Source organism: Paramisgurnus dabryanus, chromosome 23 (assembly GCF_030506205.2).
Source record: "Paramisgurnus dabryanus chromosome 23, PD_genome_1.1, whole genome shotgun sequence".
Lineage (NCBI taxonomy): Eukaryota > Metazoa > Chordata > Actinopteri > Cypriniformes > Cobitidae > Paramisgurnus > Paramisgurnus dabryanus.
In genome coordinates, this window is record NC_133359.1 from 16,761,233 (window position 1) to 16,788,814 (window position 27,582).

At 36.8% G+C, this 27,582-nt stretch overlaps 1 protein-coding gene and 1 long non-coding RNA gene across 5 annotated transcripts in view; both read right to left on the minus strand.

The window, feature by feature from the left end:
• The window catches only part of agbl1 (AGBL carboxypeptidase 1), a 286,400-nt gene that overhangs the window by 88,567 nt on the left and 170,251 nt on the right, over positions 1 to 27,582 (minus strand). The gene's annotated exons all lie outside the window — the stretch shown is intronic.
• Positions 10,970 to 13,766, minus strand: LOC135781787 (uncharacterized). Its single transcript, XR_010545255.2, has 5 exons — positions 13,594 to 13,766; positions 12,028 to 12,084; positions 11,825 to 11,888; positions 11,479 to 11,540; positions 10,970 to 11,333 (listed from the first exon to the last, which is right to left on the minus strand). It is a non-coding gene; the product is annotated as an uncharacterized lncRNA (long non-coding RNA).

Consider the following 27,582-nt stretch of genomic DNA (forward strand, 5'->3'; position numbering starts at 1 on the left):
AACCAAGCAGATTTGGGGCACCATTGACTTCCGTAGGAAGAAAAAACAATACTATGAAAGTGAATGGTGCCCCAAACATGTATAAATGTCTTTGTTCTGCTGAACACAAATGAAGATATTTTGAAGTATGTTTGTAACCAATCAGATCTGGGGCACTATTGAGTTCCATAGTTGGAAAAAAATAATACCATGAAAGTGAATGGTGCCCCAGATCTGTTTCATTAATTAATTAAATAAATAAATAACATTTTCACTTTTAAAATGTTATGACACTTGCATACTTTCCATGTCGGTGGGATCCTTGTACTGCATTCAGATCTTCCACCTGCTGTCTAAACCTTAATCTTTTATCTTTCTTTGATGTTTCTACCTCCACCCCTGTCCTCATAAACTGCATAAATCTTTCCAAAATAATTTCAGGAAAAGTCTACCCTGAACAGTATCGTGTGCTTGCACCATATGTTAGCCAACAGTAATGTGGATATGTTAACTTAAACAATTCTACCAAATGTTTAACAGTGCATTCCATAAGCAGCACAGGAAGGCATGCAAAATCGAGTCTGGCTTGCGACATGTCCCAATTTTATTCCCCCTCACAATGCATTTATGCCTCCCGCTAGGTTTTAAATCTTAAGATAAAAAGGCAATATAAATGGCATGGGTTTAGTATACACTGTTAAAAAGTACTATAGTACATTGTGCCATATTTTTACAGACTTTTATTTTGTTATTTTATGTTGTTTATTTAGTTTTTGTTATATTACCATTATGTCTAAATACAGTATGTTTCTATTAATTCATTATGCAATAACTGCATCAGATTACAGTTTTCTGGCTCTACAAAGCACTTCAGCGTGAGTTAAAGTTTTATAATGAGCTATAAACAGCTATAATTTTCTCTCCTGCTCACTCTGTGTGTATCTGTGCAATGTTCTATAGAGCAAAAATGACTTTTATCCTTATCAAATCTAACATAACACCAGTAAACATGCTAAATGAATGCCAAAGTTCACTTAATCCTGCAATAATCAGGAACAGAAAGTGCTGTATGTAAAATACACAGGTTTAAATTTTCATTTAAATAACTATGAATTGTTATGAGTAAGACTCGGTTCGAGCGTCTAGCTGCTGGTGTAAAGCGCTGTATTCCCTGAGCAATGGAAATATGCAGGCCCATGTTGACTTATGCATATTCAGTGCTGATGTTGGACAAAGCGCTTACGCATTCAAAATCCCTACAAGTAAACACATCTCACACCTGAAAGCTTGTTTGGATTCAGTAATGAGTAGTTGTTTTAAATTCACTTGTTACTACTGTATAAAGTGAACATATTTATGCATAACCCTATCCTATGCACACAACTATACAGATGTTACATTTTCGCAGCAAGATTCTTTAAACAGTTGCAAGAATTAAATGAATGTAAGCAGCTGCTCTGCCATGACAGCAGTTAACCTAAGAAAAGAAGACATTTTATGCTAATGCTCGTAATATTGTCCCTCGCGGCAACGCTGAGATTTTAACACATAGTATTGCGTACGTGCTGCTTTATGAACGCAACGATCTGTGAAATCGAGCTTCCGTAAGGTAAAAACTTTCGCACTCACGTATATGTACCTTACAGGCCTTGAAGAGCAAAAAGCTACAGTCCTTATTTCATCTCAAGCTGCTATTTCCAGACAAGTATTTGGTAGAAACTCAAAAGTCTTGTCTGATAGAATAAGTAACAGTATTCTGTCTAAGTCTAGATTTGGGTTGCCGCATTGTGCTTCAATTTGCTCAGGCAATAAAGCCTTACAGTTCCATTAGGACTATTATGTGTAACTGACATGAAGCTGCCTCTTCTTATTTAATGCTAGCTGAAACTACTGTACTAGGTTAATGGGTTTCCTGATTGTTTTTCAGATCCTCTATGAACAATATAAAATTAGCCTATATTTAGATGAGGGATTCCCTTAACTAATATATGTAGACTTGATTAAGACAATGTTGTTGTCCTCCTCATTTTTCTAAGCTAGTCCTCAAAATTTGCTTAAAAGGTTCTGCACAGCGAAATCTGCTTCATCAGTAAAATATTCATCAGTTTGTCTATTTAGGGCTAAAGTAGAAACATGACGGCGACTTCCATGTCAAAAAAGCTCATTCTAATGCTGCGTTCAGACCAGCCGCAGTAGATGCGTCAAGCGCGAGTGATTTCAATGTTAAGTCAATGTAAAGACACATTGACGCGTGTTTGGAGGTCTCGTGGCACGAATGAGGCGTTTAGCGCGGTAGACGCGATTCCGCCTCATTTGCTAGAATTGAAAACGCGCGAGTTGAAAATTTTAAACTTTGGTGTAAAACGCGCCGCGTTAACCAATCAGAAGCTTGCTCTAGTAGTGATGTGATTACCAGAAGCGAGCGGTATCGCAGAAGCCACTCCCATGATGTGAATTTCCACGTGAATGTCTCGATGACTAAAATTTTACGCGCGGCTTTCACGTGTGAATGAAGCGAGTAAACTCAAAATGTTCAAGCTGCAAACTAAACACGGTAGACACAAATTTGACGCCCCAAACGCGGCTGGTGAATTCACGGTAAGGTAATAAAAACAATACAGTGCATTATGTCAGGTCTTTATACACCAATGATAATATAGGTATGTATATTATATTGCATTTCTGTCAAGAGATGCTTTTAAAAGTTACAGAATGCACCTTTAAATTTATAATTATTTGTTTAAAGGAGCAGTATGTAGGATTGTGGCCAAAACTGGTATTGCAATCACAAAACTTGTGGCTAAAACTGGTACTGCAATCACACAGCTGGTGGCCAATACACAAAATGACAACATAAACATCAGTTGAGGGCTGCAACTCCACTTTTTAAATGACAATATCCTGGCCAGACCACTGCTGTGAGTGATATAAGTATTTGAAATTAAAATGATTTCTTAATGTCTAGTGACATATCAGGGCCAATTTATGATTAATTGATATAAATTTCTTACATACTGTTCCTTTAAAGGTCCAGTTTGGGTTTTTAGCGGCATCTAGTGGTGAGATTGCCAATTGCTACCAACCTCAATTTTGATACGCAATGAGAAGCTACGATAGCATTGTCTGAGACAACATAGGGACGAAACCATAGACTGTAAAAAAATATGGTTGTAGTGTCCGTGGTTGTAGGTTTGTGAAGAGCTTTTTTGAACATTAAAGTAGGCGGAGCCTGCCATCCCCATCTTGGACACACGTCACCGCGCAACACTCGCGGAAAACCGAAAAGCTGAGGTGGCTGGTTGCTGAAACCTCGCCCGCCTAGCTCGATTCTAGTGACAGCGGTGGCAGTTCACCCGTCACTCAAGTGGCCACGCCCTTAATTATGCAGAACTTTAATACTGAATTTACACCAGCCATGGTAGAGGTGGCAAGCGTGGGTGATTTACGTGTTAAGTCAATTCAAAGATTATTATCTTTCGGCGTGGTACGCGGCGTTCCGCGCGAACTGAACGTTGCCGCGGAAATGCGCGAGTTGAAAAATTTGAACTTCGGCGGATTTCCACCCCACGTTAACCAATCAGGACCTTGCTGTAGTAGTGAAGTGATTACAGGAAGCGAGCTGAGTGGCGGAGTCTCCGCGGAGTCGCAGAAGCCCCTCCCATGACGCGAATTTCCGCGTGAATTTCACAAATGACTAGAATTTCATGGGCGGCTTTCACGCGTGAATGAAGGGAGTGAACTCAAATGTTCAATCGTCCAAATATGCGCGAATAGCGCGTTTTTGCCGCCCCTACCGCGGCTGGTGTAAACCCAACATAAGGCTTTATATAATTTAAACGGATGAGTTACAAACAAAATTCACCCTTTCTCACAGTTGTCATGAAAGGCAAAATTAGCTATATAGACCAAAAACACTTTTTGTACCAGGCTGTAAACATATTATTTTCTACTGTAAAGTTGGGCATTTTAATATGGAGGTCTATATTTTGGAGCCAGCCTCTAGTGGCTAGTCAATGAATTGCAGTTTAAGTCACATCCGTAATGGCTTCACCGAGAGATCGGAAGGTTGACCCTCGGACAAAATGCGCTCTTTAGAGCAGTTTGTCCATTTAGGGCAACTGTAGAAAGATGGCGCCAACTTCCATGTAACGGGACAGTGTATGTAGATAAAAACGGCTCATTCTAAGGTAATAAAAACAATACAGTTCATTATGTAAGGTCTTTATAAACCACTGATAATATAGTTATGTAGATTATATTGCATTTCTGTCAAAAGATCCTTCTAAAAGTCCACATTGAGAGAAAAGCTACTTCCAGTGTAAACATACTTTTATTACCTGCTAATCCTCATCTGTTAAATCGCTAATAGCAAGTAGCATCTGAACAGCTAGCACGACACTCCAGCACAACACAAGGGATTAAGATATATATTTTTTACTCAAAAATGAAATACAACCTAAGCCACATCTATCATTTAGCAAAATTACAGTTTTATCTCGCATCCGCACTCCCACTCGCAGCTTGTGCCAAATCACTGGATCGGAGTTTATTCCCGAAAACTTCCGGAAGAGTTGCGAGCAACACAACAGTCTTGCTTACTCATTGCAGTCAGCGTTATCTTGCCTGGACAGCCCACAGTAATACTGGCTTATGTCTAGCCGTATAAAAATCTAAAACATATGTGACAATGCTATTGTACGGTTCAGGTACTTTTGCCAGACGAGTATTTTAGGATGACGACAGCAGTTTTATTCACATATATATTAATTTGTCCGCAGGCTGGAGTTGGCAAGAGAACACAGCTTATTCCTGACAGCAGGAAATGGGCTGGACTTGAAAAAGAGAGACAGGGCAGCAATCTGACCTGTTATTCGAGGTAAAACTTGAAATAAAAATTTAAATCTGTAGCACACTACTTCTTTTGCACTGATGATCTCATTTCTAAAACAATAGGCTACCAAATTACAGGTTTAGTTTACTCCATTATTCTCAATTACGTCCACTCACTCAGAATTTAACAAGCTTCTCAACCAACACGTATTAACTTAATGTCCAGATGGCTTTACGAGAGAAAATTGTCACTATTTACTCATTTACAGTTAGTTATTGCATTGTACACTTAATTATATTGTGTTTGAGTCATTCAAAAATGGTAGTCTGCCACATGGAAAACACAATCGAGACGTTTTCTCTGCCAGGTCCTAGTAAGCATTGCATTTCCAACATTCATTTGGTCTGACATAATAAGAGATGGGAATATATTCACACTGCCATTTAGGTTTTGGAATCTGGACCTATCTATGACCTTTGTGGTGCGATTGACATGTTTTGTGGGTAAAGTAACAAGACCTTTTCAAATGAGCTTTCAAATTTAGTCCTGAGAAAAAGCACAGCATGCATCAGTAATTGCGTAATTGAGCAAAATGTCAAGATCTTCTCAAAACAGAAAATGCCTATTAGGGAAAGTTTGTATCTGCTTCTGGTTAAAAGAACAGCTTACAGCAAATAAAAAGTCATTTACTCAGTCTGTGTTCTTTTTTAGTTCTTTTTAGGCCATTTTTGCATTTATTTCACAGACAGTATTTTAAGGAGATGACAGGAAAGTACAAGGTTCAGAAAGGTGTAAGAGATAGGCAAAGGACCTCGACCTTGTGTTGCCAAAAGTGCGTCTGTACTAGGGATGTTAACAATTAATCGATCTTCGATTGGGATATATATATATATATATATATATATATATATATAATATATATATATATATATATATATATATATATATATATATATATATATATATATATATATATATATATATATATATATATTAGGGATGCCACAATTCTCAATACATTATTGAACCGTTCGGTTCGACCCCCACGGTCCAATACGCGCAGGTGAATTGCGGTTTTTCGGTTTATCCATCCAAATCTGTCAGTTTTATATTCCCTGCACTTTTGTTAATGTGCACATGCTCGTGATCTGCACGCTTATAAACGCCACAGCGAGTTGATATCCAGTCACTGTGCGCTAGCTGCGTTAAACTCTGCTTGCAATGCTGGTGTCGGATTTCATTCGCGTGCACACACACCCAACAGAAGTACAACAACAAAAAGAAGCAGCACGACTGTCTTTTAAATCTGAGGTGTGGATTAATTATTTGCGCGTGTAGATTACATACAACATCAATGAAAAGATGCAAATTCGCGTCGGGCAATGCGAATGACGCAAATTGGGCTTGTTATTGATGCAAACGCGCGTTATTTGCCTCAAACACGTCTTCTGCGCAAGTTGAAAAAGTTTAACTGAAGAAGAGAATGCGCCTGATGCTAAAATAAATCCCACCAGTAATGTTGATTGAGGAACGCATTTTTGGTTTCTACACAGACAGCATGATGTTGGATTTAACAGTAGTGCAGTAAGGTATAGCCTTCATTTACAATGTAAAGTTTAATTTACTAAGTACAGGTATATAAAATGGCCAATTTATGTAATGTAATGAATTCACATGTTCCCCAGTTTGAATAGGATATTATTTTTATATGTCTTTATTTAAATATATCTTATATTATTGTATCAGTACACTAGAAATATGTAAGATGATTTTTGCATTTACATAAAATAAAGAGAACTGCAATTAAAACCAGTATTTTTTCTTCTTAACATCTCAATGTTCCTGTTACCTAAGCATAGAATAATTAAAACACTTTAATAGGCCAAGGCATCAGAACCGAGACCGAACCGTAAACCGTGAACAAGAACCGAAATATGTATTGAACCGTGAACTAAGTGTATTGTTGCATCACTAATATATATATATATATATATATATATATATATATATATATATATATATATATATATATATATATATATATATATATATATATATATATTCTTGATATATATTAAATTAATAAAAAACTTTGTAGGGGGGGCACAAAACCTGTTTGGGGGGCATGGCCCGCGAATGCCCCCCCCCTGACGCCGGCCCTGCATACATTAAAGAGCAACTAAGGTCCGATTCACGATTTTACATTTCCTTTATAAGTGTGTATTAGTATGGAAGGTATTTTTGGCCTTTTTTAAATTAATTAATTGGTAGCACTGTTGCCTCACAGCAAGAAGGTTCCCGGTTCGAGCCCCGGCTAGGGCAGGTGGCCTTTCTGTGTGGAGTTTCTGCATGTTCTCCCTGTGTCAGCGTGGGTTTACAAGGGGTACTCCGGTTTCCTCCAACAGGCGAAAAACATGCAAGTTAGGCAAATTGGAGATACCAAATTGTCCCTCCCCCAACTTGTGTATAAATCAACTTGTCTGAATAAACTTGTGTATGGATTACCTGCACTCTAAAAACAAACGGTGCTATATAGCACCAAAAGTGGTTCTTTGCTCGTAATCATAGAAGAACCGTTTTTAGTGCCATATAGCACCGGTGAAGCACCAGTGAAGCACCTGTGTAGAACCAAATAGTGCTATGTAGAACCATATGTGGTGCTACAGTGGTGCTATATGGCCCCTATATGGTTCTACACAGGTGCTACACCGGTGCTTCGCCGGTGCTATATGGTACTAAAAATGGTTCTTCTATGGTTACGATCCAAAGCAACAGTTTTGGTGCTATATATCACCGTTTGTTTTTTTAGAGTGTGGTTCTCGCTATGAATATAGCCATAGATGCTGGAATGGCGTTAAGAAAATAAAGGAAGAAGAAGAAAAATTAATTAATTAATTAAATGATAAAATAAAAATAAAATCGCTTAATATGTCCCAAATTTGAGAATTAAATGCTAAAATAAAAATTTAAACATTTAATAATTTAAATTATTTCATTTTCAATGTGATGAAGCATCATTCCTGCCAAATTGAAAAATAAAATGCAATTGATGATTTGACATTTCATTTTCAATACAATCTCGAGGTAAGACTACCAATATTAAAAATTTAAGGCAAACGTGAAAAAACATACATTTTAAAAAGGCATTTATTAATGCATTTTATTTTTCAATTTTGCAGGAATTATGCTTTATCACATTGAAAATGAAATAATTTCATTTATTAAATGTTTATATTTTTATTTTAGCATTTAATTTTCAAATTTGGGACATATTTAGCGATTTTTTATTTATTTTATCATTTAATTAATTAATTTAAAAAAAGGCCAAAAATACCTTCCATAGTATTAGTACATGTTAACGATATGCAAAACCCCAAAGTAAAAGTTGACGCGAGTCATATTTCAAATAAATCTCTTTTCTTGGACTACAAAAAACACACAGATTGTAGGCAACAGTTAACTTCCTGGGGTTGATGATGTAGACAAGACCGACATTATCATAATTCCTCCCGCTTCGAACTCACAGCCTGAAGTTAGCTCCTGTAAGCATTGCATTGTGACCGAATCTTTCAAACATGGTAAGAAGCGTCACATTTCCTGCTGACGTCAGAGGTATTCAGGCCAATCACAATGTACAGATTAGCTGGCCAATCAGGAGGCACAGCGCTTTTCAAATCGATGAGCTTTGTACAAAATCAGAGCGTTTGAGCAAAGCGGTTTTTCTGGAGCTACAAAAATGTACGGTATGTGGGAAATAATGTGTTTTTTACAATAAACCACATTGTATCATACCAAATACACAAAATAACATTGTTTTTTAGCAATGAAATAGGTGCTCTTTAAAGTGCGCAATACCCCAACTGTACTGAATTTATAATAGATTTTCATAAGTAAATGATATCTTGGGGTGATCTATACCTTTAAATCCCAGCAGCAGAAAGGCTGAAACATTCAAGAATCATTATTTACAGACTGAATACACAAAGTATGCAGCATTGCATTTACAGGATTAAATCGACTTATTTAGTATTATCTGTACTGAGATATCACGTTTGCTTTCTGTACGTCGGCACAGCGACCACAGTCCAGACGGAGACCAGATGCTACGTGATTAATTTGAATTGAGCCGCTAGAGTCTTTTTTAATCCAGGTTGTCGCAACCCGACTGTGTTTTCCATCTGTTTCGACACTTTTTCAAGTAGTTTCATCCCGACAAAGATGTGAGGGGAAGCTTCATCAACAAATAGTCAACAAGGTCAGCTGCTTATGAATAAATTCTTCCAGTTGTTAAATCTGTATTGCGACTAAAGCCAGCAATTTCATGTGAAGCTTATCACAAGTATAGTTTGTACGCCTTAAAGGCGATGATTTTTACCCAACCCCCAACCGACTTGCGGCTTACTCTTACGTTGCGTCTGAAACCGCCTACTTCCTTACTATATAGTAGGAGAGGCGGGTAGTGTGTATGAATTCATAGTATTTATACCTTCAAACTAGTCACTTTTTGAATCAAAATATGTCATTTATGTGAATCGAGTAGATCCGAAGAGTTTTTTTTATCGAAAAACTGCAGGCGAAAAGTACCATGATGACCTACTACTTCCAGAAAGATGCTGAAGTGTTCATTCAATGGACACTTTACTATCCCGTGAGCCCCTGGGAGAGGGAATACCCAACGAAGTAGAAAACGCTCCAAACATACGAAACAAAATTTTAAAATAAAGTTACCGCCAAAATCAGTATTGTATCAGGTCAGAATTAAAAAGTAAATTCTTAATTTTACGTAAAATCCAATATCCGCTGTGTTATTTTGTCATCTTTTCTCCCTTTTTCCCAAAACACGAAAATCGCCAGTCCTCCTTCTTTGCAGAATGCAATAAATCCGCTCAACAAATCACAGCGCATCATTCCATGCATTGTAAACAACAATGGCAGCACGTTGAATACACAGAAACCTAGTTTTCGTCTACTTTGTACTTCGTGATCAACAAACAAACAAACACAAAATAATACTTTTGATGGCATTGATAAACCTGTGGCGGCTTTCTGTGGCTGGGAAAAAAACGTAAGCCACTCGGGCGATGGAAAAATGCCGGCTGTTGCTTGTTCTTACACAACAGCATCAAGGTTCTGTCATGCTAACACATTGACCCCAGTGGATTTTATGAAAAACTTTACATTATTTTACTTGTAGTCAACGAAAACGAGCAGGACCAAAACATTTTAAAGCTGATCGCTGTCAAAAAAATCAATAGATTTATAGCATTTTGGAAAAAAACTATTGCATTTTGTGGAAAAAATAATCAGTTTTTATAATAAATCTTTTAATTATGGATTTGAATTTTTTATGTTATTATAACCTAAAGATGCTATATGAAAGTTTGTAACAGAAAATAGTGGTTTTCATCTTTCTTGGTCACTTTCTTGGAATAGAAAACACGTTTTTACCGAAATTAGTCAAAATGGATTCATTCCATTTTGGAACCAAACTCTTCATATATTAAACAGCTGTCCCTTTTGGTTAAATTGTGCTAGTTAGTAACCCCACACAGAAATCCGGCACCATTTCTCATTTTGCGGTGGGTGGAAGCTAGGGATGCTACGCTTGATCAGCCGCAAATCGGTATTGGTCGATCATCGCATTAAATGACTCGATCGGTACACTGTTAATGATTTCCCTGTATTTTTACAGTACGGTACTGGCAGCACGGTTGCCAGTAAGTTACTGTATTTTGGTTTTACAGTACTGTACTGTAATACCATTTACAGTACACAAACTAGTACTGTATAGTTACAAAGCAGTACTGTACTGTAATTTTACAATATTTTATTACAGTAGTCTATTTTTACAGTAATTTACTGTAATGTCTATATTGACCCATAAATACTATTTATTACTTATTACAGTTAATACAATAATATTATATAAAATAGCTAGAGATTTAGGTTTAAATCTATAGTTATTAATATGGTAAAAATGCTAAATTAAAACATAATGAATTAAAAGGCAATCCAAGCAATGTTTGTATCAAAATTTTATTTAAAAAAACATTTAATTGAAACAAACATATTTAAAACAAGATTTTAAACAATAATAAACATATAATCAAGTAACATAAAATAAAATCAACAAGTATAAACAAGTTTGGAGACCCCTGCTGTAACACATTTAACTCTGGCAAATAGAACACTGGTCCATAGTTTGAAGTTTTCAGTTTAAAGTCCATCATCGACTAAAAGGTAACATTTCACTGTGGTAAAAACAACACTGGCCCATAGTTTTAAATATTCTACTTGAATTTCATTTAACACTAAAAATAAATGCATTAAACTGTGGCAGACAGACCACAGTGGCCTTTACTTTGAAGTCGTCCATTCAAACTCAATCAGGGACTGCATGAAGCTGTTCACATGGGGGTTAATGGCCACAGCTTTTCTCTGCACCAAGTTCCTTGTCTTTTTGCTTGCTCCTTGTCTGGATGTGCACTTTTTCCAATCTTTGGAATTAATTCTATCCAGAAACCTGTTAGAAATATCATAAACATTAAGTCAACAAATATAAGATTAAAAATTAAACTCAGCCTTGAATTTACTCCTATTCTGAAACCTTTTACTCTTATTCTACTTTTCCACACCTAATTACATTAAAATACAGAAGATTCACTTACCGCTGAACAAACTCTTTTCTCAATGGACAGCATCCACATGGATCATGTCATGATTGAATGTCCTGAACAGAAAGTACAATTGTTACTGATTTGGACAAAACTTTTTATTCTGAAAACAAAATATTTTGTCAAAGTCCAGGGACACCTCTGCTAAATAAATACAATTATTAAATTAAATTTCTTATAACCAAAGTCTGAATATTTCTGTTTGTATATTTCTACATGGCAAACTAAGACAATTCTGTACATGTTGTGTATGGTCGTGTTACAGTGTTGTGTGTGGGAATTGTGAATGAGTGTATACATGGGTATTTAAAGAAGCTGTAGTGGTAAAGTGCAAACTTACCGAACATAATGTGCTTGGTGTGTGTCTGGTGTCACCCGTTGTGCCTCCACATCTGCCTTAACTCCTGAAAAGTGCAAGGACACTCATGTAAACTACAAATAAAAAGTCAGCCACATTCCCGTGTAATTTTGCATGTGACGTGAAAGCATTTAATATTGCAGTCGAAAAAATACATGACTTGTAACTGTACATCATGTACTTGCCTGGTGCCTTTAAAGATGATCCATCTTACCCAATCCAGCTTACAAGCAATGGTAAGACTGTAAAAAAGACAAATGTTACAAAATCTGTTAGCCATAGAAATAAGTAGACATTGTGAAGGAAATGGTAAAAGAAAATTTAGTAACACTTTACTATAAGAGTTTATTCCTTAACATTTGGTAATGCCTTAGCTAATATGAACTAACAATGAACAATATATTTTACAACATTAATAATATTTGATAATGTTCATTGTGCATTAACTAATGTAAACAGAGACAAAGTGATTGATTTAAAAATGTATTAAGTGTTTAAATCTAATATCATGCTATGCTAACAAATAAAACATTACTGTAAGTGTTAAGTCAGTTGTAAAACAAATATATATATATATATATATTAGTTGATATATTATATATAAATATCTAAATAAGTCTTTTTTTAATTATAACATCTTGTCTACAGAAAATCTCTGAAAATGTCTCGTTTAGTGCAGAAAATAGCGATTTATAGTGACAAGGTAAAAAGACTGTCCCTTTAATGTTTAACCCGGACCGGCTGCGGTGTAACACTATTTCACGCAAAGTTTTTTAACAAGTTAACGTTAGTAGCTAGCTGCTCACTTTAAAGATAAACATGATCGCCTAAATCTGAGCAATCCTGGTGATGCCAGTTTCCTACACGATGTTATTATGGACTATTTTACATCCAGAGATGAAGGATCAGATGACAGAGACGAGAAGACAAAGGTACGTAAATGCGGAGCCCATTCTCTTTTCGTGCATTGATTTGATGTGTTTTGGAAACTTATATATACTGCGTGTAATGCATCTGAAGTGGTGGAAACAATATGCCATAAAAATGTATTGGACAACTTACTGGGAGTGTAAAACGCTTAAGAGAAGATATTCTCTGCTTTTGCTGATATACCGTAATATAATAACAACAACAATAAGCGCGGCAATCCCTTTCGTTCATCTGATATTAAGATGAGCCCAGGTCTGAATGATATTTGGTCGAAGTTAAAGCTGCGATGAAATCGATGCATGTATCCAGTTAAATATGAGGTTTCTTGTTTTGACTTCTGTGGAGGAGGACTGCGGTACTACAGTATGATGTGTACGGCGTGTCAAGTCCTGTCTGTTTACAACCACGAGTCAGCCTTGCCAAACAGTCGAACTTAATACTTTTCTCTGACGCTAACTGAACGGATGAAACGCCGAGATAAACGACCGTTATGCTGGGACCGCAAGACCGCGCTGGCGGGTTGTCTTTGTCCATTTCGTTAAAAATAGTTTCATTGTCACCTCACTTTCAACACAATATAAACTCACCAAAACCCTCATAATTTAGTTAAAACAACCATATATTCATTAATAAAGGTGTAAAGCGAGTAAAAGCAGCGGTAGACATCTGTGTGTAAGCTTACTTTCTGGGGGAGATTGAAATTTTGTTGGCGACCGTTTTTCTCTCTCATTGCACGTTTAAAACAATATTGTGACAAACTATTGACAACATTCTTAAACTAAAAATTAAGTTTTCATGAAACAGAAATATTTCAAACTTACCGAACTGACAGAAATCAATCGTCCTCCTTCAGCTGCAGCCAGGAGTTGTGCTCTCTCTCCCTCTGTCTGTGTGATTTGACGTTGGCGCACTTTCACTGATTATTGCAAGTACACCTGGCACATTACAGCAATGGCTACAGCAAGGTTACATCAAGACCAAAATATACTGTAAAATTTTCCCGCTCAAAGAAATTTACCCAGAATGCATTATGAACTGCAGTACTGTACTGTAATGTACACATACAGTATAGTACTGTGGATTTTTACAGTAAAGTACTGCTAAATCTACAGCGACATCTAACAGTGTAGGGAAGAGCGGGGGCGAAAGAAAACATTTTCAGAAAAACTTAATTTTAAAAGATAATGTTTTAGACAGGGATATATTTTTGCTGTGGTCAATAACTCACAAGTGTGGTCTATCAATACCATGTGGAATTTTATAAAAAATGTTAAACGACTTCTGTATAATTTCACTTTAACTCTTTCACCGCCAGCATTTTTTTTTTAAAAGTTGCCAGCCAGCTCCAGCGTTTTTCATGATTTTCACCAAAGTTTAATGCCTTCCAGAAAATGTTCTTCTTTAAATATATAAACATACAATATACCAAATGAAAGAACAGACCCTCTGCTTTCAAACAAAAAAAACCCCGTTTCATCCTACCTTCAGTGGTTCTTTTGTAATCAGCTTTTGAATATGGGTAGGTTTCTGCAAAAACACCACATTTTAAACAAAAAGCAGAGATAATTCCATTTTTGTGACGGACTTTTCATAGAGATCCCATTCAGAGTGATCTTTAAAACAGACACGGACATGCAGCCACTTGCAATAGGGCAATACTTCCGGGTTTAAAAATTTGCAGAAATAATATGCGGATAATAGAGGTATTGCGGAAAGACGGAAAATCTCGTCATTGGCAGGGAAGCGTTTTCTCTTGATTGACAAGATATCTCGTCAATGGCGGCGAAAGAGTTAAACATAAGAAGTGAATTGTTACTTTTGACCCCACCTGCAGGGACGAAAGTAACACAACAAAACAAGATAGATTTTTTTGTTTTACACTTGTTTTTATTAAATATACATGACTGTGACCTCGTTAATATGTAACTGCAAACAAATTTTGTAATTTATCTTGAAATAACATTTTAATTTTACATTTCAGTTGTATCAAATGTTTCAAAAGCAACTAACAGTACAAAATTAAATTGTTGAGAATAAAAAAAATTTCAACAATTTGAACACTATTAAAATAAATTAAATCAAATTAGAATAATATCGATTTTCAACATATACAACAGTATTAGCAGCGGGACAAAAATAACAAGTCTTACTTTTCACCCATCAGGATCTCCTCACATTTATACACGATTTACTTTTATTTTAAAAACTCACAGAGGTCAAACTTCAGGATGTGTTAGAGCACTAAATAACCTGTAGATTGATCAGTATTTTAACAGATGAAACCAGAAACAACGCATAAGAAAAAAATGACCGCTTGAGGAATTTATTTATCATGGTTGAAAACACCTTTCTGGATCTACACACAGAAAGCGGTTAGTAAATAATGCAAAATTTGTCAGGTGGCATTGTGTGCCTAAGATGATGTCTTAGTTTGGGATGAAAATGTTATCAGGGCTCAGAGAAAATCGCTTTGTTTACTTTCGTCCTGCGTTAATTGTGCCCCGGTTCTCCTCTACCTGCTGAATTTGCCGACCTCATGAACAGATCTTTCGGTTTACTTCTGTCATCATTGGGCTCCTGAATGCGGCTGCAATTGGAAACATTTTTACGCAGTTTGAGCATTTTTACTAACTTGTTGTTATTGATGATGTATGTCACGTGCTTTAGCAACATGGCGGATGTAGTATCTTCATCTATTTCAATACCTACGTTTTTGGACGTAGGGTTAGTCTCAATGACAGTGTGGAGCTGGGTCGAAGACGAATAGTATGAAAAATTTTTGACACGAAACCTCAACGCCGTTCCACCTCTGGCAGATTCACTGACCTGCAAAATTGTCTCTACATATGAAGAATGAAAGTTCCTTGACCCCTTGTGTCACGAGTCATCTTATGAATGATAAGCGAAATCCTTCGGAGATGAAATGAAAGGCATGCTTGAACAATTACTGATGAGAAATTAGGCAAAAGGCTTGGTGACAAAGGGTTTGTGATTAGACCCTGTTTCTTGTTCCCATGTGTTTGTTTTCACTTCAGTGTAAATGAAATGGATGGACCTGCCAGCCCAATCCTAATCTTTGATCCAACAGCTAGTTAGTAACCCCACATAGAAATCAGGCGCCATTTCTCCTAGCGGTGGGTGAAAATAACCCTAACCAAAAAACGTAGGTATGTTGCATTCCACCCAATCACGAAGGACATCCACGAGAGCAAAAAGTTACGAGCTGGTCCGTATCTTCGGTCAATTTCATCATCTTTTTTTCTCCTTCTGGTGATAAATGGACCATGCTGTGCTCTCTCAAAAAGATAAGCTCAGAATAGTATTCTCCAACCATCTCTTTCTGACAGCTTTGATTTGCTGGATGCCTCACTGCATGCGTTGAGAATTCTGTCTTCGAGCGATTCCAAGTGTAAAACTTCGTACCCTTTACATAAAAGTGCACAAACATCTCTGGCTCGTGTACTCAACAACACTTCCAATCTTTTGGGAAACAAATGCATGTCCTTGATTGTGTAACTTGGTTTGCTTACCACAGGGCCTGACGGTTTCAACCTTCATGTGCATCTTGTGCAACATGATTAAATTCTGTTTACAATAAACCAACCGGCTTTAATTTGGTAGGTTGTCTGCTTGGATGTAATTGCGACAAGGCGATTGGACGACAAGGTGGCGGATTCGAACGCCTGGTGCGATTAACTGACATGTTTAACCTAGCTATCTGCATCAATAACTAACACAGCTGATCCATAGTAGCCATTAGATTCCAATCGACGCGTCTTCTGTTGCATAGATAATCAATACTCAGAATTTATAGTCCCTTAAAAAAATAATCAACATACATCACCACGCTGATAATAAGGGTCGGTTGCTTTCAAACACGAGCGTGACCTGCAGAACACAAATGGATAGATTATAAACCAGAAGGTCAGACGCTCAATATAGATCAAGCATTGGTCCCCAGAGAAATCGCACTTCAAGGTGTTGGTTATGTTTAATTTTCTTTGCGCAGTATAGATAGTGGCACCTTTGTCGGAATCAATCAGCCGATGTCACTGCTTGCGCGCTTTTATCCGAAGCTGACCACTGAATCATTTTCCCGCACATGGTTTCAACCACCGGCGACTACAGCTCTGTAGAAAAGCGCTGAGATGAATGTCCCTGAGCCACGATTTATTTTAGATCTGGAAGCTCCACTAGGTTATTCGGTGTAACTTACCCCACCGCCCCCTTCCATTAAAAAGCCTCTCATCGTGTGTTTCTCTTTAAGGGTGACATCCAGGAGCTTATGAGAACATGAGAGCTCACTTTGAGAGATTACCATGCAATGAGCCCTCCGCCGGTGAAAAATGCTTTCATTCGGCAGGCCTGTGGGTCTGTCTGATGAGCGGCCGGTCACATATCACAACGGTCAATATCAAAACGCCATCGATTGTTGCCTCACATAATGGCTTCTTAGCCTCTTATAAAAAAACGCAATGTGAGCTGAAACGCAATAAGATACAAAACGCAGCTTTACAGGCAATACATTTCTAAGAAACGACGATTAAGATGCAGTCGTCTGACTGAGCGCATAAACAGACAAATGTAAGGGACGTTTTAAATCCCTCCAGGTCGATAATGTGAGGCCTTAAAGGGATAGTTCACTCAAAAAATCCTAAATCTGTATGATATGAAAATAATGACACATTTACATTTTTTATCTGTGAAAATAATTTCTTTATGCATAAAAATTAGGGCTGTCAATTAAAAAAATTAATCGCATGATTGTCATAAGTTAACTATAGAAAGTAACCAAGGGGACTATTTTCGGGCACTGTGTAATATCATTGCTATCCACTGTGCGTACGCACTCTTTTTGAGCGGTGTGAAAGAACACAAACTCTGTTCTTGTTTTTATACACATTTAGTTTAAATATACCTGTTTCATTCATGAAGATCAGCACTCAAATTGCATCTAGGAGTGCCACCTGCCTATAAGTAGCAAATATTTAACAGATGAAAAGTATTGAAAAGAATTTTTACGATATTTTCCTTGCGTTTTGTAACGTTAATCCATATTAAAATAATATGCAGACTACATTATGCCCATTAAAACTAAGGGTTGTAAGCTCCATATATGGTTGTTTCGGGGAGGAGATGGGGGCGGGACGAGCGTACGCACAATCTTCCGCTCACTGGGATTTATGAATGGAATTTTGCGCAGTTTCTGGAGTACGCATGGTTTTATAAATCTGAAAACTTTTGTGCGTACGCAAATTCTGCCTTATGTGCGTACGCACACTTTAAGGATGGAATCTACGCAAAGTTTTATACATGAGGCCCCAGGTGTAAATGCCCTCCGTAACGTTTTCGACACGGATTTAAATCTGATCGCTCTGACCACTTCAGGAGGTGGTCTGGGACGCATTTCAGACGAAACTGGACAAGTGAAGAGTTTGGTTCCAAAACGTAATAAATCCATTTTGACAAATTTCGGTAAAAACGTGTTTTCTATACCAAGAAAGTGATTTTCTGTTTCAAACTTTCACATAGCATCTTTAAGTTATAAAAACATACAAAATTCAAATCCATAACTTAATTCTCAAAGATTTATTATAAAAACAAATAATTTTGCATAAAATGCAATAAATCCATGACAATTTTTTTTCCAAAATTCTATAAATCTATTCAATCAATGTATAAATGTGCATTCATTTTTGCCATTTTATATTCGTTTAGTTAAACAGTTGTACACAATGATGTAAAAAACAAACATTAATGTCATTAGTCAAAAATGTCACATTAGGAACACTGTCATTGCTGCACTGTTATACTTGACGTCGTCGCTTAACATTTTTCACAGCGATCAGCTGTAATTCTCGTTGACTTTGAGTTAAATTATGGAAAGTTTTTCATAAGATCTCCTGGGGTCAATGTGTTAGCACGAGAGAAGCTTGATGCTGTCGGGAGAACAAGCGATCGTCTCCCGAGTGCCTCTTGCGTAAATTATAAGATGTTGATGGCTTACGTTTCTTTCCTGTCACAGAAAACCGCAGGTTTATCAATGCTATTAAAGTATTATTTCGTTTTTGTTTGTTTGTTGATCACGAAGTACAAAGTAGATGAGGAAAACTAGGACTCTGTGTACTCAACGCGCCGCCATTGTTTGTTTACATTGCGTGGAATGGTGCGCTGTAATTTGTGGAGCGGATTTATTGCATTCTGTAGAAAAGGAGGAGTGGCGTTTATTACGTTTTGAAAAAAATTGAGAAAAGATGACAGAATTACACGGCGGATATTGGATTTTGCGTAAAATTAACAATTTATTTTTAAATACTGACCTGATATAATACTGATTTTGGCAGTAACTCAACAAATTTTTTTTAAAAATGGTGTTTATTACATTTTGGAACCAAATTCTTCAAGTGTAAATACATCTGGTTGATAAAACCACACATGTCAGCGCATAACTCCTCCTAAATGCAAACACGTCACCCGGAATTTAGCCGGCAAATAGTAAAACAAACAAAAACGACACTCTCGTTGCTTTATGGAGCGATGACAGAGGGTAAAAAGCTTCCTAGAACCAATAAAAGAGTCCAATGACAAACTCAAATAATATTAAATAAAGAAATAAAACTTTGACAAAGAGAGTTTTGTGAACGCTTCTCCCCGTCATGGACCTGTATGTTAAATCACAGCGGCGTCACTCTCCTGCTGCTCTGAACTGCTCGTTCCAGCTCATACCGAGCAAGGAGACAGTAAAACATACAGTAAGTGCTGCTTTTTGTTGCATAAATGTCGTCTTTAAGTTTTTTAAGGCGGAGTAATCAAAAGTGTACTTGCATTTTGCACGGGAGTTGAAGATCGGATTCATATCCGTTTTGCCAAGACGCATTTATGAGGCCAAATGTAAATGGAACAGTTTTAACAAATCAGATAGCTATCCGGTCCGATCAGGGGTGGTGATGGCACAGTGGATAAGACACACGCCTTTGGTGTGACACACCCGGGTTCGAATACACTGTGACACACCCTTGTGTCCCTGAGCAAGACACTTAACCCCTAGTTGCTCCAGAGGCGTGCGACCTCTGACTATCGATTCCGTCAACTGCAGTTTTAAGAGACAATACTCTGCAAAGGTGTTGATTCATGAATGTGCACCGTTTGTCTTAAAGCATTTAAAAAAATTAATTTTCACCACAGGGGGACTTTAACAACACAGATCTGCAACCACAAGACAAACCTGCAGTCAGGGGCATAAACTGAAAAGGTGGTCATCATCTGTGCCAATGCACATGGCCTCAGAGAGAGAGAGAGAGAGAGAGAGAGAGAGAGAGAGAGAGAGAGAGAGAGAGAGAGCTGTGAGGAGGAGGTGAAGATGGTGGGGTTTTGGCTGAGGTAAGCTGGCTGTGGTCACAGTTAGCCCACTGGAATGATGAACAACACACACCAATACCCATTTGTCTTCTACCTGTCTGCCTCCAGCACACGTGGGTCTCCTCAATAAGTCATTGTCGCCAGTTGGACCGCCCCCATGCATCAAAACATTTTAATACAGCTCAACCCGCTTCCTCCCATCTGCAGGGTTCAGATCACGGACAGGAAGCCGCCCGCATCCGCGTTCACTCCAATGAATGATGAGGTCTGAATCAATCTGTTCTTAGGTTTGGTTTTGTGAGGTATGGTGTATTGAATGACTGTCGCATTCCCGCTAGGAACGAACGTAATGCAAGCTGTCTCAGGGATTGAGGACAGAAAGGATGATTTTGACACTTTTAATGGTTTTCAACATGTCTGGGGGAACGGAGAGACAAATGAAAAGATAAAGCAAATAAGACAAACAAATGGGTGCAGGCGAAAACAAGCCACGTTTGAGTTAACAGTGACTGTTTAAACAAAAACTGCTTCAAGAGGGACAACAGGAGAAAAAAAAGAATGATTGTTTGATGAGAGATGATTTTTATGTTATATAATCAATACATCTATAATCTTTTATACATAAGGAACTAACACATAAATCACAATCAAGATCAAATGCAAGGTCATTCCCTTTAAAAGTGAAAAGAGCAGAACAATACATCCCACTTTACCTTCCTCGGCAGGTGCCGTTTTTAAAAAAATGCGAGCCAGGCAGCCAGTACCTTGAGAATAAAGCTTGAACCTGCGTCAGCAAATGAACAGGGTCAGGCTGTCTCAAATTTCCTATCTGAGGAGGGCAAGGGTACCTTACGCCCCAAGAACAGTCAGAGAAACCGCACCTCACTGGGGCCAACTATTTCAGTGCCTCTATCACTTTGCAAAGCTGAAACATGTCCATTGATGTGACAGTATTGTACTCCATCCCCCTGACAGGGGTAAAGTATATCCCAGCTGGGTTATTTCATTACCTGAAAGCTGTCACGACAGAGTTCAGAAGTGTCAGCAACAGGCGAAAAGTTGCAAAAGTGAATTAGCGTTCGGAGTGCTGCTGGGCACATGTGAAACGTTGACTTGACTCGTCATGGTCACCAAGTACATTCGGGTGCGCACATAAAATAAAATGTCATTCTACTAAAAAACTGAATGGAAAATTATGTTTTAGGTGGTTGCGTAAGCTTGTTATAGCTAGAAATGTCAAGGCCAATTTTTCTGTGAATTCTGATATACTAAAGGGTTTACAGAAACAAAACGACATAGCCAGCTTTACTTTAAATCAGGTTAAAATGAGTAAATGTTCCCAAAGTAATTTTTCTTAATGTAGGATGGTGTGTCAGTGCACACAGTGCTGAAATAAAAAGAAATCAGAGATATTAAGAATTATTTTAAAATTACAAAACATTCATACAATTTTTAAAATTTAAGAAATGTTTAAGAAATGCAAATTAAAGAGATTAAAGTTTAAATGCCTTTATTTCTCTAAAAATATTCTTAAAAATAACAAATTGATGGAGTTAATTTATTATTTGATGAATGTATATCTGTGTGTGGTGTGTTTAGCCAAAAGTTTCCTTTAAAAGATAACATGACTACCCTGCATTGTTGTTGTGTAAATGCTGGATCATTATTGGTCAATCTGACCCCTGTACTTGCAGTCATAAATTTGTCATGATTTGTACTTTTATATTTTCATCATTTGAGACGGATAAGTCATAACAAAAATCTATCATTTTTCAGCTTTACTTTACTTAAATGTCAGTTTAAAATGAGAAAACATTCCCAAGGTTATTTTTCTCTAAATGTAGTACAATTTTGAGAATGTTTTTAGAAAAATAAAGGCATGTAAACTTTAATCTCATAAGACAATTTCCATTCATTAAAATGTTCTTTAAATTCTTACAATTCTTAAAATTTAATAATTTTTTGGTAATTTTAGAATTTTCTCAATATCTCAGATTTTTCTAATTTCAGCACGGTTCGTACTGATATAATATTTTAAGAATATTTTGGGAAAATTAAGGCATTTAAACTTTAATCTTAAAAGACATTAGACAATTTGCATTGCTTAATTTTTTTTTAAATTCTTAAAATTTTATACATTTTTTTGTAATTTTAGAATAATTCTCAAAATCTCAGATTTTTTTATTTCAGTGCAGTTCGCACTGACATAATATTTTGAGAAACATTAAGGCATTTAAACTTTAATATCAAAAGACAATTTGCATTTCTTAAAATTTTCTTAAATTCTTAAAATTTTATGCATTTTTTTTTTACATTTTTGAATAATTTTCAATAACTGAGATTTTTCTTATTTCAGCGCAGTTCGCACTGACATAATATTTTGAGAAACATTAAGGCATTTAAACTTTAATCTCAAAAGACAATTTGCATTTCTTAAAATGTTCTTAAATTCTTAAAATTGTATGCATTTTTTTTACATTTTTGAATAATTTTCAATAACTGAGATTTTTCTTATTTCAGCGCAGTTCGCACTGACATAATATTTTGAGAATATTTTGAGAAAAATTAAGGCATTTAAACTTTAATCTCAACAGCCAATTTGCATTTCTTAAAATTTTCTTAAATTCTTATTTTTCTTATTTCAGTGCAGTTTGCACTGACATAATAATTTGAGAATATTTTGAGAAAAAATAAGGCATTTAAACTTTAATCTCAAACGGCAATCTGCATTTCTTAAAATTTTCTTAAATTCTTAAAATTGTCTGCATTTTTATTTTATTTTAGAATAATTCTCAATATAACAGATTTTTTTTATTTCTGTGCAGTTCGCACTGACATAATATTTTGAGAATATTTTAAGAAAAATAAAGGCATTTAAACTTTCATCTCATAAGAAATAAGACAATTTGCATTTCGAAAAAATTTCTTAAATTCATACAATTTTATGCATGTTTTTTTGTAATTTTAGAATAATTATCAATATCTCAGATTTTTTATTTTAACGCGGTTCGCACTGACACACCATCCTACATTTAAAGAAAAATAACATTGGGAACGTTTTCTCATTTTAAACTGTCATTCAAGTAAAGCAAAGTAAAAAAATTAAAGATTTTTTATTATGACTTATCTGTCTCAAATGGTTAAAATATACAAATCAGGACATTTTGAATGACTGCAGCTACAGGTGTCAGATTGACCAATCATGATCCAGCAATTACACAACAACAAGGAGACGAATGAACGAAATCGCCACAACTTACCCACCAAAGTCCCTTTCTAAAAAAATACTGCAGGGTAGTCATGTTATCTTTTAAAGGAAACGTTTGGCTAAACACACCACACGCATAACAGAATAAAATATAAATTAATCAAATAATACATTTACATTTATTCATTTAGCTGATGCTTTTATCCAAAGCGACTTACATTTGCTATATATGTCAGAGGTCGCACTCCTCTGGAGCAACTAGGAGTTAAGTGTCTTGCTCAGGGACACAATGGTGCATCACAGTGGATACGAACCCGGGTGTCCCACACCAAAGGCGAGTGTCTTATCCACTGTGCCATCACCACTGCATAAACGAATTCCAAAATCCATAAATTTGTAATTCTTAGTAAAACTGTATATTTTATTATCAGATGTCTTAAAAAGTTATAAAAAAAACATTTTATTTATAAATATTAATCATTATAATAGCTTTGTACAACAATAATGTAATATAATTATATTACATTACATTACATTTTCAAACTATATGCATTTCGCGGTAGGTTAATTTTATGCCGGATAACAGTTTATCCACCACATATAATTCTTCTTGCAACATTTGTCCATCTAATGTCTTTGAAAAAACAATAGGTCACTACAGTACCGTATTACTGGCATTAGCCATAAGCAAACAGATGTGATTATTATCCTCACTTCACCCATTCTGTGATCTAACACGCCAATAAAATCAGCTTTAAAGTTCCACCGGCTTCTGCATCAAAATTAGACATCACACACTTCAAGTTCTCTACCAGTCACAGCGGTCAAACAAAAGCTAATTCAATTTCAGACACGATTAAACACCATCTTTGGTTGGCATCTTGCATGAGAACTAACAAAGAACGATTTACTGTTTGTTTATGGGTTCATTTTGCCAAGCAAATAGGCCGCTTATGTTTGTATCCAACTCCACACAGTAGCTGGGATGTTAGCCCACACAAACGCTGGCTTCTTATGAGAGACTTCATTTGCCGATTGGTCACAGACTGTACGTTGGCATATGCCCGCTCGACTGTGATGAGCTCAGCCTGGTCTGTGCCAGCCTCCGGCCCGATGATTCATGCGATTCACCCTAAATGGCTAAAAATCGCTTGGCTTGAGGAAAGATGTGGAATAGTTATCAAATATGTCCAGTAATCAGTGAATCGGATACAGGTGTCCTCTGTTGTGAATGCTAAATAATCGGTTGTTTCCAATTAAAATCAATAGACCTCCTGTTATCTCCTAGCTCCACAACTGCCATGGATGTAATCAATGCACTCCAATTCCATTTCCGGTTTTAGATTTTGCTCTAGCAATTGAGCCACAGGAACATCTACCATCCTCTCAAGTTCACTGCAAGTACAGACAGCAGGGCTGATAGGGAGCACTGGGATACATCGCTATGGTTTACCCAAAGCTGACATGCGATCCATACGGGAGGCCGCAATGTCAATCCCGTATGTCAAATATAACCTCGAAACCTCATGAGTCTGTTCACAACATCACTTGTTTGTCCCAAGCTATGCCGACGCACAAAACAGAGTATGTAATCACACTTCCTACGTGTCGCTCTCTCGCTCTGTGAGATAACAGCAAATGCAGAACCGCTGTCACGTCTCTTTATAAATCCCTATTGTGGACCAAATGCAGAATGGATTGTCTTTTTCCAATTTTCAACAGAAGGAACAATCGCCACCGAGATCTCTCCACGAGCTAACGCTACATGCTACATAAACAGCACCTAGCGAGCCAAAATTCACTCAGTTTTATCACCAACCAACTAGAAAAGAGGATGTTTATGTATTTTCACATGGTGTTTGATAGATAACAAAAGGTACAAAAAATTAAAAAATAGCTATACAGTGCATTTTCCCCTGCTTTAAAACCATTTTAAACAGCCTAAGGTGGCTGGCTGGTCTCAAAGCGTTGCCAAGTTGGGTAAAGTCTCACAATCTAATTTTGAGATTAGGAGCAATAAAGTTTTAATACGTTTTCACAAAAGGGTCTTTTATTTTGTAGGATGATTTAAAGTAGAAAACGTTCCCAGAGTTTTTACTGACTGGGTCACAACTTGTATTGTTGTATGTCAGATATCATATCATATACAGCGGGTGAAATAAGCATTGGGTACATGGTGGTCATAAAGGGATGGACATGGTCAGAAACAATGCTCAGGTAGGCTGTGGCATTTAAATGATGTCCAATAAGCACTAATGGGCATAAAGTTTTTCCCGAGAAAACATCCCCCACACCATTACACCACCAGCCTGGTAACAAGGCATGATGGATCCATGTTCGTATTCTGTTTACGCCAAATTCTGACTCTACCATCTGAATGTCTCAACAGAAATCGAGACTCGTCAGACCAGGCAACATTTTTCCAGTCTTCAACTGTCCAATTTTGGTGAGCTTGTGCAAATTGTAGCCTCTTTTGCCTATTTGTAGTGGAGATGAGTGGTACCCGGTGAGGTCTTCTGCTGTTGTAGCCCATCCGCCTCAAGGTTGTGCGTGTTGTGGCTTCACAAATGCTTTGCTGCATACCTCGATTGTAACAAATGGTTATTTCAGTCAAAGTTGCTCTTCTATCAGCTTGAATCAGTCGGCCCATTCTCCTCTGACCTCTAGCATCAACAAGGCATTACTGCCGCATACTGGATGTTTTTCCCTTTTTCACACCATTCTTCGTAAACCCTAGAAATGGTTGTGCGTGAAAATCCCAGTAACTGAGCAGATTGTGACACCCTCAAAATTGCTTAAATCACCTTTCTTTCCCATTCTGACATTCAGTTTGGAGTTCAGGAGATTGTCTTGACCAGGACCACACCCCTAAATGCATTGAAGCAACTGCCATGTGATTGGTTGATTAGATAATTGCATTAATGAGAAATTGAACAGGTGTTCCTAATAATTCTTTTGGGAGTGTATTTCCAAATTGCTATTGACATGAAATTGCTTTTTAATTACTGATAGTTTTCAGCTGTTGTCTTGGCTTTCCATGCCTTTTTGCACCTCCTTCATGTGTTCAATACTTTTCCCTGTGTCATTTCACATTATTACACAAAACTTAAATTCTGAACTTATTTGTTTTGGTTTCTTTGTATGTATGGATTACTTGGGTTGTTACCAACATCTGGTGAAAATTTAATGTCAATGGTGCCATTGGAAATATATTTACTGAGAAAAATACTGTCAGACAGTTACAAATGCAATAAATTTTTATCATCAGATTACATTGTTACCTGTATAAAACCATTTTAAAATGGATTATAATAATAAAAAGTGAATGAATACTCCTGTCTGATTTTTATAAACTAGTTTTCACTGTGTTTGCAGGAACGCATACTTCAAAACATACAAAGGGTTTAACAAAAAATACACACACATCAGCCCATTTGGCCTACATTACGAATAATTCCTTTCAAAATTTCCACCGTCTATGATGGAAGCAAATGTGACCTTTTCACACCCCACCATTTCCATTTCAAAGGGCCTCCAACACCGCTGTATTTATATCTATGCAATACTGCATTACCATATAAATGAATCTGACCGCAGCGTCCATATTTAGGAGAAGCCGTCCGATCTTAAAGGTGGGCTTCGAAGTTTTCTACAGTACCGTAAGTGAGCTGTGGTCATGTAAATGCCTGGGTGCATAATGAATATTGTAATAAACTTTTTGGGTTTATGAAAACCTTCAAAGAAATAGGAAACACGTGAATAAATATTCCTAGTTTTAATAACTTGGTTATTCATAATGCATACACCATAGCTTTCTGACTGCACCTACAGCAGTTTATTGACAATATTGGCGTTATTGAAGACATGAGAACGTTGCTTAAGGCATGAAATGTTCCCCGTGTATCTCAGATCTGTCACCAAGCAACAGGCCGACCCGAACCTCTCAATTACGGCCAACGCACAGGAATGAACACCATGCAGGTGAATTCACGCTTGTTGAGGCAAAATCGAACTCCGTCATGGAAATTTATAGGGACTGGTTGGAAAACAAACAGAGCGTTGGTTTAAAAAAAGAAAAGGTGTGGGATAATATTGGTTTACTTTAGAATGAGCGTTGCATCAGAGATGGGAACTCTGGGTAGTGCACGTGATCCCCTTTACATCTCTGATTTGGAAACCCATGCGTGGGTTCTGATGCATCCACTTCCTGAATTTTTTGACTGTCTTATACATAAAAATTTTA